The following is an 11,275-nucleotide window of genomic DNA, read 5'->3' on the forward strand; positions in this document are numbered from 1 at the left end:
CATTTATGACTTTATTGAACTATTAAAGTGAAACCCACACAAGTTAAAGCCTTTGATACTACTACACAGAGGATGTGGCCTTTAGCATTTCCACAATCATCCTTGAATGACATTGGTTTCAGCAGGGCTCTCTTAGACTATTTCTTTGTCTAATCTCTGTGTTAATCTGTCTGTCTCCTTTGTATCACACCAGGCTATTAGGCTCTACAAATTGCTGGCTGAATTCACTATTTTTTTTTTTTTTTAACATCTTTATTGGAGTATAATTGCTTTACAATGGTGTGTTAATTTCTGCTTTATAACAAAGTGAATCAGTTATACATATACATATCTCTTCCCTCTTGCATCTCCCTCCCTCCCACCCTCCCTATCCCACCCCTCTAGGTGGTCACAAAGCACCCAGCTGATCTCCCTGTGCTATGCGGCTGCTTCCCACTAGCTATCTATTTTACATTTGGTAGTGTATATATGTCCATCCCACTCTCTCACTTTGTCCCAGCTTACCCTTCCCCCTCCCTGCATCCTCTACTGTTTCAACAAATTCTGGGCGCAACTTGCTCAAAAGTCTGCTCAAATTACATTCAGGGTTTTTGGCAGAGGCAGTTTCTGATGTTCATCTTTGTGATTTGCTCTGAACCCAGGAGGGCTCTTCTTAGCTGTGCCTTTCTCTGATTCTCTCTAGTAAACTTATTGGCCTACAATTTACCTTGTAAACTTTTTTTTTTTAAGGAAGAGTCTGTCAAACAAATAATTTCTTTATTAATACAGACTATTAATACATACCCACAAACTATAAAGTGCTAAGAAATTTAAATGTCTAAGTTATAGCAAACTGCTGGCAATCCAACATCCTGGGTCCTCAGAATGCCTGAGGGAGACTGCAACAGCTGAGGCATCCATGGTGGAGGAGGCGTCTTCAGAGGTGAAGGGGTCCAGGTGTAACAGCTTTTCAAGTTCCCTTTCCTCATTGAGGGTCATGAGAGGAGCTCCATTCAAGGGGAGGTATGTGATCTGGTGCTCTTCAGGCAGGTCAAAACTCTCAAAATCCAGTGGATTGAAGGGAAAGAATTTTTGTTTCTAGATAAGTGTCATTTGAGGTAGGAAAGGAGCTTTTTGCTTTAATGGTCTTCTCAGTCATCTTTTTGGTAGAGAAGTTTGTCTATTTGTGTTTGAGGGATCCATTAGTCTTTACCGACTTTTCTGTAGCCCTGTTGACCATTCCCAAAGCCTTTCTTGCAGCTTTAGGTAATGCTGTGGAGCATCTAATATGTTGCCAACATGTGGTGTTGAAACCTGAGGTCTGCCATCTAAAGTTTACTGAAGACCCAGACCCCAGCTTCACCTTGTAAATTGTAAGTGGAGTTACCAGCCCTCACTAAATGGCTTACAATTCACATCCTCATTGTTTTTAAGAATGTTCTTTAACCTCAATTTCCTCACACTCTGTTTCAAATAAAGTCAGTTCTTTTGTGGGTGATTTTGGAGTTACATCTGTTCTTATGGCCTCCTTCTCCTCTTGTGGCAAATATCTGGTTACTCTCTGGAACTGGAGGTGGGGACAGTAATTCACCTTTCTTGGGGTTACACTAGGCTGGTGGTATGGTCTCTAGAGTTCTTGAATTTTTTCTCCTTGCCTGAAACTCCAACTTGCAAGTAAGTTGGGCCAGCATTGATCAAGGTCCCAGTATTTTCAGCTTGTCTCGATTAGGGTAGATTCTCTGCCCTATGAGTGGGCTCCTATGGACATTCAGTTCTTTTGTTCAATACATCAGATAATATCCATTTTATAATATGTAACTTAAGTTGTATAGTAATTTTGTCCAGCATGGTCAAGAGTTTAGTCTCTGCTTGCAGCCAGTAGCAAAGAAGAAATTACTTTTCATCTAAAGAATATTTTTCTGGCCCAATATGACATCTATATACTTGAAAACCCAGTAGGACTTACCAGAGGCTCTTCTAATACCACCTTATACTGAAACCCAGATCTTTTATGAATCAAATGAATACCTATCCCATTATCATTAATGCTTATTTAAGATCTTTTACAATAATATTAAGCTCTGAAATTTAAATGTGCTTACCGTAAGGTCTATAGGTTACTGCCCCCCATACCTAGATATATTCTACACACTTCCCATAATATAACTTTTCCCACAGTCCCCTGTGTTATGTGTATTTCTCCTAGACTTGGACTATTAAACATAATTTGACAGTTTTTACAAGTTAAAAGAATACATAGTAATAATAGGTCTTACGAAAAAAAAATCCTAGGAGGGTTTAAAGCAGTAAATATTTTAAAGAACAAAAATTGAGCCTAGACATTTTCTGAGAGAATTCAAAAATACAAATTCTAAATAACATACTTCAGCATTTCAAGTATAATAAGTACATGTATTTATTTTTCTATTATAATTTTCTTTAAACAGTGTAACTTTTTTGGATGGTGGTACTCAGTCCAAATAATTATAACGAATATTACCAAAATTAGAAACTGAGCTAATAATGGAAGGAGAGGTTGAATATAGTTGGATAACATAGTGAAAAATTTATGCACAATACATACGAGTAAGATAAATCAAAGGCATATTTTTTCATGTTGGATGTTGGGGTAAGCATAAATTCATCACACAGTTAATAGAAATTTAAATAAAGTTGTAGATATTTTCAGGAATGAATGGTATACTTCTGATTTGATGAATTAATCTCAAAACATAAATACAGATTATCCCCAAATACACTGATATTTTGGGGGGATACTATAGATGCAACATCTTTTATTTATTTCATATAAACATGCTTCTTGGGACAAGGCTAATATAAAGTGGACAATCTGCCTCTATAAACAACTAAAATATAATGTATGTTGATTTAGAGTTTAATTATATGTGAAAGGGATTAATCTTTAACATAACAAACATCATGTTTACATAACCAATTACATTTAATTTGAGATGGCAAATGTTTAAAAGACATCATCTATCCAAATGTTCATTATGTCTATTAACTCTAATACTTTAGAGAATTAGAGAATATTAAATAGAAAACACCTGCCTGAATAGTGTTACTTTCAGTTATCACAGTTTAATAACATTCAAGGCATACATTTTTGCCAGAATGATTTGAGATTCTCAGAAAGTTAAACATATGCTCTATAGAGACCAAAAACTAGTTTGAGTCCAATTAAAATAGTAATCCAATCATCTCCCATATGTTTATTTACTGCCTAATATGTGCCTACCACATACAAGTCCTTTTTGGTTTGCTCTCCTTGCTCTCATTTGGTTGTATAATATGTATATGTCAGATAGGTTTACATAGATAATAAACAGAAAATAAATTGTATAGCATGTTAGATATCAATTCAATTATGGAAATGAATATCAGCAAACGTGATAGCCATATTCTGGAAATTCTGGAAATTTTAAATAGGGTATTCAGAAAATCTCACTGGCAAGCAGCCATCTGAAGAATGTAAAGAGACAATTCGTATGAATGTCTGGGGAATAAGTACTCCAGGTAGAAGGACCAGCAAGTGTCAGGAGTGGTCTTTCAAAGGAAAAGACAGTTATGACTGGAGATGAATGGATGTGAAGAAAAGTGCTCATGTGATGCTCAGGTTATCAGAAAGCTAATGGGATACTACATCATGTCATTTCATGTAGACAATTTAAGAAAGTCCCAGGATCTGAAAGAACAGGGAAGTACCGTTTCCCACCCACTGCCCTGCTCACAAAACTGGAGTCACTCCAAGAGTGGGGAGCAACTATTTCCAGTACCAGTTCCAGACCTGTGGCTCAGATATTTTGCAGATCATAAGGATAGGGGAAAGACAGATCATAAGAACAGAGAGCAGCAGACCTATTCTCATAAAATTCTGACTTTATTTCCACAGTGTAAAGGAATTTAAAGTCTTTTTAAAAAACAATAGAGATTTTAGTGGTAACCAAATAAGAGGAAGCTGGTAGCCCCATATGGGTAACAAGCTAAATCACAGGTCAGCTAATTTTTCAGAGATAACCAGGAAGAGATGTTAAAGAAAACCAGATCATAACAAACCCCTAAGGCAGGCCTCAAAACTATCCCTGAATAGGAAACTGAATTTAACAGGAGCAGACTGGAGCAATTTGTCTCCCAGGACATTGTTGAAAACAACAACAAATTCAGTCAGCAATTCATGGAGCCTAACAGCTCAGTGTGATGCCAACGGAGACAGACAGCTCAACAGAGACATCAGGCAAAGAAACAGTCAGAACTAACTCTGCTAAAACAATGTCATCACAGAGTCATTTTGCACATGCTCAGTGTTGTGGTCTCTGAGGAGTAACATCAGTCTTCACACTGTGGGCAAATCTGTATTTTACTACAATTGTCCAGCTAAGTAAGTAAACAGTATAACAGTAAACAAGGACAGCAACGAGCCCAGGGAGGAAGAGAGAATATCTAGAGTTGATATAATATGTTATCAAAAATGTGCTGTTTTCAACAAAAGCTACAGCAAAACCATAGAACCGAGCAAGTGTGTCTCATACAAAAGCAAAGAAGCAGACACCAGAAACTGCTCAGTAGATGGTCCAGTAATTGCATTTAACAGGGAAGTCTTCAAAGCAGCCACTATAAATACGGTCAAAGAAAGAATGGAAACGATTCTTGACGAGTAAAGGAAGTTATGAAGACAATAGCTTGTCCAATACAGAATATAAATTAAAAACTAGAATTGATTAAAAATAAACAAATAAAAATCCTGGAGTTGAGAATTACAATAAAAGAAAATAAAAATTTGCTAGAGTGGTTCAACATTAGATTTGAACTGATGGAAGAAAGAATAATCAACTTGAAGACAAATGGATAAAGAATATGCAATTCAAAGAAAAGAGCTAAAAAGAATAAAAAGATTGCATCAAGATTCAGAGAAGGATATGACACTATTAATCATACCAATATATATAAAATGAGCATGGCAGAGGAAGAGGGAAAATGTTATTTAAAATGATAATAGCTGGGGCTTCCCTGGTGGCACAGTGGTTGAGAATCTGCCTGCTAATGCAGGGGACACGGGTTCGTGCCCTGGTCTTGGAAGATCTCACATGCCGCGGAGCAACTAAGCCCATGAGCCACAATTACTGAGCCTGCGCATCTGGAGCTTGTGCTGCGCAACAGGAGAGGCTGCGATAGTGAGAGGCCCATGCACCGCGACGAAGAGTGGCCCCCACTTGCCACAACTAGAGAAAGCCGTCGCGCAGAAACGAAGACCCAACACAGCCAAAAATAAATAAATAATAAATTAAAAATGCATATTCTAAAAAAAAAAAAAAGATAAGCATTTGATCTAAAAAAAAAAAAAGATAATAGCTGAACACATGCAAATGTAATAAAAGCAATAATCTACACATCAAAGAAGTTCTATAATGACCAAGTTGTTTAAATAAAAAGAGACCTAAACCCAGGCATGTCATAGTAAAAATACTGAAAGACAAAAAATAGTCAATTTTGAAAGCAGCAAGAGAATAACATGTCACATACATGAGAATCTCATTAAGAATTACAGCAGATTTCTCATCAGGAAAAATGAAGGCTAGAAGTTAGTGGGATGACACGTTCAAATTGCTAAAAGAAAAAAAAAAACTTTCTGTCAAGAATCTTACACCTGGCAAAACTTTCTTTCAAAAATAAAGGTGAAATAAAGACATTCTAAAATAAACAAAAATTGAGAGAAGTTCTTGATAGCAGACCCACCTACAAGAATGCTAAACAAATTTCTTGAGGCTGAAATCAAGTTACAACAGACAGTAATTTGGATCTACACACACACACACATAAACACACACTCACACACATATAGAGCACCAGTATGGACAATTACGCAATTAAAAAAGATATTATAAATGCCTATATCTTCTCCTGTCTTCTTTTAACTGACACATAAATTATTTATTTAAAGTATATATACACATGTGTTATATATACACATTATATATAATGTATTGTAGGATCTGTCACATATGCTTATGCAATATATTTGACAATAAAACACAAAGGAGGTGAATAGGAGAAAAGCTGTACTGGAATAAGGAAATGGTAACATGGTAACTCTGCTACACAGGAACCAACAAAGGGGACCAGAAAAAATATATAATTGTTCTTCCTTTTCTGTTTATTTAAAAGACATACATTTACATAAAGTAAATAACAAAAAGTAGTACAAAATGAGGGAAGAGTGGTTAGAACTTTATGGGAGTAACATTTCTGTATCTCACTAGAATTAAGTTAGTATAAATCTGAAGTTGTTTTAATAAGATGTACCTAGTAAGCCCTAAAGCAACAATTACAAAAACGATTTTCTAAAGAGTGAAAAGATCATTAAAGGAATTGAAATGTTACTCTAGAAAATAGTCACGCAATTCAAAAGTAAGCAGTAAAGAAGAATAGGGGAACAGAAAAGACATGAGACCTATTAAAAAAAAAAAATGTAATTCCTATGATAGTAATAATACATTTAAGGTAAATGGATTAAATAATCTAATCAGAATACAGATACAGTCAGACTGGACTCAAAAAGATCCAAATATATACTGTTAAAAGGAAACATATTTCAAATTGAAAGGTACAAATATAAAATAAAAGGGTGAAAAATATATTTATTCTAAAAAGCAACAATAAGAAGGCTGGAGCAGCTCTACTAATATCAGACAAATGAGAGTTTAATACAAAAAGTGTCCCTTTAAGTGTAAGTGGCATACAGTTCTTTACACGGTCCAGAGGACCAGGTTTCCTGCCCCTGCCCCAGCACCAGAACATCCTTTCTTCTCTCCTTTATTTACCTGTGTCTTGAGGCTGGGCGCTTGCTACTCCTCCCTCAGAGACAGAGGGTCTGCTTTTACTCCTCCTGAAACACTGGGTCCTTGCCTGTTCCGGGGGCGAGACAGATGGCTGCCCTGCCTTAGCGGCTTAATGTTTGGCTTCCTAGGGTACAAGAGTGTCAGCAAGGGGACAAGGCTTGCTCCCCACAGCAGATGGTCACCTTACACACAGCACCAGGGTAGGTGTCTCCGATTTCCTGCCGGCCTTTCATCTTATGTGCTTAAAGGATTCTGAGTGTGGGAACTCCTCCTGTGTCTGAGCCTCGCCCCCTTCACCCCAGCCATTCCAAACTGATAAGGTGCCCTCCACATAGCCTGTAAGAATTTGTTAAACTTTTAGCTGATTTCGTGCCACCTGCTTTTTATGTAGGCCACCTCTTTCTCCCGTGCCGTGCCAAGGGCTAAATAATTCCTTATTCCTCATTAGAAATTAGTTTACCAGTTGACCTTGCACCCCCAGCTTTATGCTATGCTCAGGTGAAATTATGATGTTGGCAGTTTTCCAGGTTTTTCTCTTTATTAGAGTGGGAATAACTTTCTTTGCAGGTTTCTTCTTTCTAAGAAATGTCAGAAGCACCACATTATTTTTGAAGTATGTTGTTTTCATTTTCATTTTTATAAACAGAATCCACAGATTCTGCACCTCTCAATTTGATTCCTTTTTAAAGTGTTGTTTGTGAAAAGTTGTATAATGTATATGCTTGCTTGTTTATTTACATATTTATAATTTCTTAAGTAGTTGAAAAATTATTTCTGTTTATTTTCAGTGAACTGAGAATGCTTTCTATATTATTTTTCTTTATTAAATTTGTGTCTGTAACTGTTTTTAAAATGTACTAGTAATTGTGAGAAAATATTAGAGAACTGATTTTTGCATGTATAAATACATGTATTTATATGCATATGTGTACATATGTATACATTCATTAGATCTTAGTATTACATTGCTAAGTGGTACTTAGTATTGCTATACATGTTTACATATCTTTATTTACTCCATCTAATAGAGTCTCCAGAATCAAGACACACTACTCTTTCTCTTTCTTTTATTTTCTTACTTCTCTGTAGTTCGTACTTTATACACATGGATGTTAATTAGTAGGTGTTGCATAAATACTTTGAAATTATGTCCTCATTTTGGTTCATTATAAAGAACACATGTATACAGGTGTGTAGAGGATGGAGATTCTGTGCTCTACAATCATTCCACAAACTCACACTAAAATCTTATATATAAAACATTTTATTTAAATCAATCTTGTCCTAGATTTAGGAGAAATTTAAAAGTACTAATGAGCTATGTTTGAATATTAAGATTTAATTCTCCATCCCAGATGCGTCCATTTTTGCATATGCCCAAATTGAGACACACACACACACCCCTGTGTGATGTTTAACTGCTGCTATGTAAACCTGCATGATGTATGGTACATTTGTACCAATATAGACAAAATGAAATCATGTAATATTTCTGTCAACAATCAAATTTTTAAAACTATACAAAATTAACATACTGTATGTTCATATCCTTAATCTAATTGATATATTTACTTTTGCTCAACTTATAATAATTATTTCCCTAAGGGACAATTAATGTGTCAAAATGATGTGTAATGACCTAAAGAAAGTCATGAATACTACTTTATTCCCAAGATCAGATGTGGAGTGTTTGCTATGCTTTGGTAATAGTTCTGAACAAAGTATAGAACCTTAAATTAGAAGCAAAACTGGTTTGAAGGTAGGTGAATAAGCAGAGGCATAGTGTAGTAATTCAATGATTATCCATTTGTGATATCTATATATTATCATGTGTGTAGAGTCCCTTTCTTGATTATCATGGGATTTTTCACTTGGACTTTGTAACACTGAAGAAGTATATAGAGCCAGGTGTAAAGGAACACTGTACTTTTTCATTGAAATGCAAAAAGAATTTATACACTTGAATAAAACGAACATATTTCCAATTGAAGGAACCATATATTCTTTTGACATTGAGACGATTCTGAACTTCTTTTAAAAGTGGAAAATGTGTGTATAGAGATAGTCTTTGAAATATTTATCAAACATTAAAAGATAAATTTGGTATTTCAGTCTGTTCTTTCTCAGTTTCAGCCAAATTATACTACATGCAAAATTTTGTTATGGACTTGAACACAAGTCTCAAAACATTGAGAATTTTATCATTACTGTACTCTCGTATAAAAGAAAAATGGTGAAATCTTTTCTAATTCACCAATGCTTTGTAGCACATTACTGTAAAAGAGCTGTGCAGTGCCCATTATATTCCACAGAGGCAGGAATATTTTGTTGATGAATATTGTTGAAAAGCTGTGTGCTTTTCTATTTACTAATAGAACTATATCATTTATTAAATACAGACTAAAAAATCATGCTCATATGTTAAGATTTAGTCTTCTCAGAGGATGGGGAAAGTTACCGTGACTCAAGTCTACAACCGTGAATTTCTATAGCATGATTTTCAGAACATATTTCTGTGCATGAAGATTCCAAGGAGAGAAAAATGATATTAGAGTGTGTTTGGAAGAAAAGTGAAAATAGGCTTTTGATAAGGTGCTGCTTTTTTTCTCTTTACCCATTCACACAGGAACCGCTAAATGGTAGATGTATGGACAAGTGACATTAGAAGTGTCCCCTTATGAGTTCGTAAGGTTGTAACATTGGGGTGTACATTTTCATCCTATTTTAGAGCTGTATTAATTTTCATGATAGCCATATTGTTCTTAATTTTTTCTCACTTTTAAAATTTACATAATATGACAAGCTGTCAGATATGATTAAACATATCGTTTCATCATGTAAAATCTAAAATACTTAATGTAAAATCCAGTCAAGTTCACTTATTTTTTAAAAGAAAACCCTGTGAAAAACTTTTGTGTGGGAGTCTTAAAGGTGATAAGGTTCTAAAATTGCACTCTTTAAAAAGTGCTTCTACTTTACTTTTACATCACTAAACAGAAGGTGGAATAATGCCTGAAAATTGTATTGGTTTGCTACATAAACATGATGACACTCCTCTGGAAATATATTCCATGTTCATTATTATTTAATTTGTCTTTTATCTAAATCCTCCTTCTCACACCCAAATCTGCTTCTCTTTCATAACTTTCTTATTTTTACCACTGATGTCTTATTTGAGACCTGTTGATTTGTTTCTTTTTATCATACACACTTATTCAGTTGCCATCTCAGGTCTGGTTCCTTAACAAGCCCTGTCTTGTAATGTATACTTTCAATTTAATTGTCATATATTAAAGATCACAAACTTACATTTTTTTTGCAGTAGGCTCCCAAATGATACCTCTTTCTCTAATTTCCCTTCAGTCAAATCTTCATTCCATTAGAAAATAATGAATGTTGAAAGTGTTGTTTTCACTGTTATTTCTCTTTTAAAAAATTATTGCTGAGTTCCTACTGTCTGGATTAAGTCTAAACTCTTTAAATTCGTTTCATTCTTCACTTCCCTCCCTCCAAAATCTGATCATAACCCATTTTTCTTGAGTTATGGATATCACCTTCTTTACATAAATATTTACTTTTTCTAGTCAGTTTTGCTCAAGGACCTCCCCTCGTCCTATTTCTGGTCTTGGTTTCACACCTTTTCTTACTTCATGCCCTTCATTGCTATCACAAAATTATCACCAGATAATCTGCAACAAAATCATATTATTATTTTTTTTTGCTATCACTTCACTATTTTCTCTTGCTTATTAAAATTCTACTCTTTGATGTTATAGCTTCTTTTTAGAGCGATGACCTTATCATTTTATCTTGTTTTTTCTTAACGTTCAGTTTTTACGCATACCCACATTATTGATGAGATCATTATTTTCAACACACTTTTATCAAGATGTGTATAGAGTAATGCTGATACCCTGTAGGCCAGCTCTTATTCTGTTGAAGAAAGAAATATCTACTTTAGAAAATATTATATTATTGCATTTCCTTCTTTTTTAAAAGAATCATAAATGTCAATATTTTAAATATTTCATTGTTAAAAAAGAGGGCTCAGTATTTGTGTGGTTGAAAGTGTAAGGATGTGGAAAGAAAAGGATTTGAGTCTACTTGTATGTTCCATTCTGATACTCATTTCTTTAATACACAAGAAGGGATTCTAAAGACATAGACACCTTTAAAGGATAAATATCTTGCTTTACACATGAATATGAAGGCATAGAGCAACTTAGAATTGATATAATAAAGCTAAATTGTCGTTCCTTGATTGGTCTCACTTTACCTGCCCTCTACCCCATCCCATCACTTTAAAAATAATGCAGAACAGCAGACTATGTTTGAAGTACAGGGAGGAAAACAAAACAAAACATGGGCATTTACATTAAAACACTGAACTCTCAAGAGTTAAAATGTAAGAGGTTTATTCTCCTTTTATCAAGCAAAGT

At 34.7% G+C, this 11,275-nt stretch overlaps 1 pseudogene; it reads right to left on the minus strand.

Moving 5' to 3' along the window:
* Window positions 1-809: 809 nt before the first annotated feature.
* LOC137764455 (securin pseudogene) lies at window positions 810-1,670 on the minus strand (annotated as a pseudogene).
* Between the last annotated feature and the right edge of the window lie 9,605 nt (window positions 1,671-11,275).

The sequence above is a fragment of the Eschrichtius robustus genome, chromosome 4 (assembly GCF_028021215.1).
Source record: "Eschrichtius robustus isolate mEscRob2 chromosome 4, mEscRob2.pri, whole genome shotgun sequence".
Classification (NCBI taxonomy): Eukaryota; Metazoa; Chordata; class Mammalia; order Artiodactyla; family Eschrichtiidae; genus Eschrichtius; species Eschrichtius robustus.